This window comes from Octodon degus, unplaced genomic scaffold, assembly GCF_000260255.1.
Source record: "Octodon degus isolate 3935 unplaced genomic scaffold, OctDeg1.0 scaffold00090, whole genome shotgun sequence".
Taxonomy (NCBI): domain Eukaryota; kingdom Metazoa; phylum Chordata; class Mammalia; order Rodentia; family Octodontidae; genus Octodon; species Octodon degus.
The window spans coordinates 6,141,117-6,145,306 of NW_004524666.1; positions in this window are offsets into that span (position 1 = coordinate 6,141,117).

Below are 4,190 nucleotides of genomic sequence, written 5' to 3' on the forward strand. Positions count from 1 at the left end.
TCCTGTATCAGGAGGATCACTGCAGTTTAGAGGTCAGCCTGGGCTACAAAGTGAGTTCAAGCCAGCCTGAATGTATAGTGAAACCCTATCTCAAAGCAAGCAAGGGAGCAAGCAAGCAAGCAAGCAAGCAAGAAAGAAAGAAAGAGGGAAAGAGAGAGAAAAAAAGGAAAAAAGAACACTCTCAGTAGTAATCCTGGGGCTGGGGAGATGGCTCAGTGGAATAAGCACTTCCCTGGCAAGCTCAAGGGCCTGAGTTCAATCCCTGGTTCTGAAAAAAATAGTAGTAATCCTGTAACACTTCTAATATTTTCAGACATAAACCTGGCATACTGACACATGCATTCCCAGTTATTCAAGAGGCTAAGAAAAAAAAAAAGGCCAAGGCAGGAGAATTGCAAATTCTATCCAGTTTCAGCAAGTTAAACTCTACCTTTGCTGTAGGCTGGAGATATAACTTAGTGGGGAGAGTACTTGTCAAGTATGTGTGAGGTCCCAGATTCAAACCCTAGTACCAGGGGAAGACACTACAGATGAACAATGAATAACATATTTCCTATTAATGAAAGACATCTGTCCATCTATCCATCCATCACCCACTCACCAGGGCATCCTACTCCTAAACCCACTGGAGTCTAAGGAAACACCTGCAAACAAGATAGGCCCAACTTTGCCACCCTGAAGCAGGCAGAGGAGAGGCAGCTAGAAGTAGTGGACAGCATCTCTGAGTAATGCTCTGATGAACAAATCATTGGTTTTTTTGCTTGTAGTTAAATTCCCATTAAGTCGCAACTCATGATCCTCCTGTTTCAGCCTCCCAGAATGCTAAAATTATAGGTGTACCCTATTGCTACCATGTCCAGCTGCTAACATGGTTTAAGATGCAAATTCCGAGGTAAATCTCTTTGGACCATCCTTTAGCTGGGGGATTAGAAACCTTACATCACAGTCCTTACTAGTGCATTCTGAAATTATCTGTTTCCATCTCCCTAGAGAGAAGAGATCATATGTCCAATTCATCTAGTCTTCTCAATGCCTAGATCAAGGCCTGGCTCATTATCTTTCATAAATGTTTCACACTCTGTTTGATAACAGGCAAGAAACTGTGTTTGTCTTCTATAAGGGTAAATGGAATTGTATGAGTCTAAATAGTAATGCACTAATGAAAATTTTTCTTTTCTTTTTTTATTAACTTATAGGGTTTTTTTTCAAGTTCAAAAAAAAATAAGGAGGCAAGTAAAAAAAATAAAAAAACAACAACCGGCAAAAAAAACCCCAACCTCAATTTTTTTTTAAATCTGCATTATTGAGCCATGGAGACAACTCAGCAGAATAAGTGCTTACCTGGCAAGCACAGGGTCCTGAGTTCAACCCCCGGCACCACAAAAAAAAAAAAAAAAAAAAATCTTCATTATTCACCTGCTTTGCTGTAGGCCAAAAGCAAGGACATTACTTTTGACACAACTCAAAGTCAGACCCACAGTGCCTCTGCTTCGTTCTGTTCAGTGATGGGAAATGCAGCAGCTCAAGGTTCCAGGCCAGATGAGGACAACCAGCTGGTTTTGACAAAAATCCTGGCTATATGTGATAAAGTCATATATGGACATACTTCACAGATTCTTTCCATAAAGTGTGAATGCCAGAGGAACTTGTCTCAGATGCAGTATCCGGCAGCCCTAGGCAAGGTGGGAAGCAGATGCAGGGGGAAACTCAGGCGCTGGCCTTTTTGAGAATAAATGTTTGCCTCCTTCCCTTCCCAAGAACTCATGTTTTAACCCCTTTGTGGAGCTGCAGGATTAAATACACCTGATTCTGCAGTTATAGGATCCCACCAATGAGGTGAAATTCAGCATTGAGATTTTTTTTTTCTTTTTTGGTGGAACCAGTTTGAACTCAGACCCTTGCACTTGCCAGGCAAGGATGGGGCTACAAGGAGCTGGCCTTATCCCTGTTGGCTAATCAGCTCAGAGCAGAGCCCAGGACACCAGCATCTGGCACACAGATCTTCATCTTCATGTTTTAAAAAAATCTTCATTATTGGGCCAGGGAGATATATTGTCAGGCAAGCGCTTATTCTACTGAGCCATCTCTCTGGCTCCAGCACTGAAAATTATGGGGAAAAAAATGAATTAATATGTTCTGGGATTGGCTGGTTATGGGGATCTGATCATAAGCAGGAAAACTGCTATTGTTCAAGATGTTAATATAGGTTGAATTATGTCCCCCCAAATTCATATATTGAAGTCCTAACCCCTTCAACCTGAGAAAGGAATTATACTTAGAAACAGGGTCTTTAAGAGGAACTCAAGCTGAAACGAGGTCAGGAGGGTGCACCCAAGTCCCAGGTCCAGTGTGACTGGTGTCCTTACATATATGGAATATCTAGACTCATAGAGGGAAGATGATAGACGCAGGAAGAAGACCACCCACAAGCAGAGGGGCCTGGAACTGGTGCTTCCTTCACCGTACTCAGAAGGAACGAACTCTGCCAACAACACTTGGATCGAAGATTTTTAATCTCCAAAACTGTGAGACAATAAATGTTACTGACACCTCCCAGTTGTGGCACTTGGTAACAGCTGCTCTGGGAAAGTAATACATCAGGAAGTGTGTATTTCATGGTGTAATCAATATGACAGCCCTGCCTCTTCCTCTTCCCTTGCCGGTTCAGAACTTGCACAAACCAGTCTTTCAGATTTTGTAGGAATGGACTGTGATGGCCCCCACCAAGCTCCCCAGGGTCTCCTTCAGTGTTAGGAGTCACAAAGGGCTGTCACCTGCCCCAGGAAAGCATCTCCATGTCACCTCGGGCTACCTCCTCTCCTCCTCCACTTCTCTTCTTTGGGGCTTTTACTCAAAACATGGAAAACTTAAAACTTCTTTTCCCACTGCCAGTGCCTCCCAACCCCAGTCTCACTCCTGCTCCTCGCAGCAAACATGCCATCTCCCTCGAAGAAAATACTTGGCTAGTGATTCCTCTTGGAAAAACTAGATGATTCTTTTTCTCGCTCCTCTCTGAACCATAAATTCATGCCTTTTGGCGTGGGCCTTCCACAGCCCATTCCACAGCAGATTTATTGCCCACTCCATCTTCCTTTTGCACTACTTAATCTGCTGTATTTTAATTGGGTAATAAAACTCTGTGTGCCACCCAGAAAAATTCCAGAGCAAGCAATCATCAGGGACATTCTCTCAGCAGCCAGTTTCTAATTATTTATTCAGGCCGAAAGCCTAATTCCACCCCTGAGTGCAGTGGTTCTGAGCCACTGCACTCCCGATTTGTGAACCTGGCGGCTGAGCAGGGTAGGGACAGATGACCAACAACTGGGGACCCCTGTGACAACATCTCTGGCAGGAAGCTAGCTCAGAGCAGGATGGTGTGAGTGCAGGGGAGAGGCCCCCCTGCTGCTGTCACAGCAAATGTGGAATCGCCCTGGAGCTCTGCTTGGTTTAGTCCTACATTGCTCAGATATGAGCCTGCCACAACAATAGGAAAGTACTCTCCACTAGGTCCTGCTTAGAGAAAAAGAAACTGGTCAGCTCATACTTCCAGGCAACCGGATGGCATCTAGAAGTCCATTTATATGAAGTAAATTATAGATAAGAAGTTACTATAGAATTAATTTGTAGAAATGCTAGAGAACATAAAAGTACATTTTTATATTTTTGTGTCCATCCATAGATCAGGTCTTTCCAGCTATAGCACAAAATTCAAAGTTTCTAAAAGATTGGGGACTGGGGCACAGCTCAGGATGTAGAGTGTGTGGCTAGCATGTACAAGGTCCTAGGTCCAACTCCAACATGAGAAAAGTAATTGATTTTTTTTTTCAGTTTAAAAAATAAAGTTACATTTATTTTGCACCATGAGTAATTGATTTTTAATGAGACAAAAAAGTTGATACATTTGACTATGTAAGTATTGAAAACATATAAAAACTTTCATCAACCCTCAAAAAAGAAAATAAACAACGTCAGAAGATACAGGGGATTCGAAAAAATCAAATCAACAAGAAGTATTACACAGCGGCCTGGGGTTGGATCCCCCCAGCCTGCCATGCTTGCCCCGCCCCCGGGGCGCAATGAGGTGGCCAATTGAGACTGGGCATGGTGATGTGTGCTGTAACCCTGTAGACCCTGTAGACCCTATCCTAAAATTCAAAAAAAGGAGAAGGGGGAGAGGAGGAGGAGGAGGA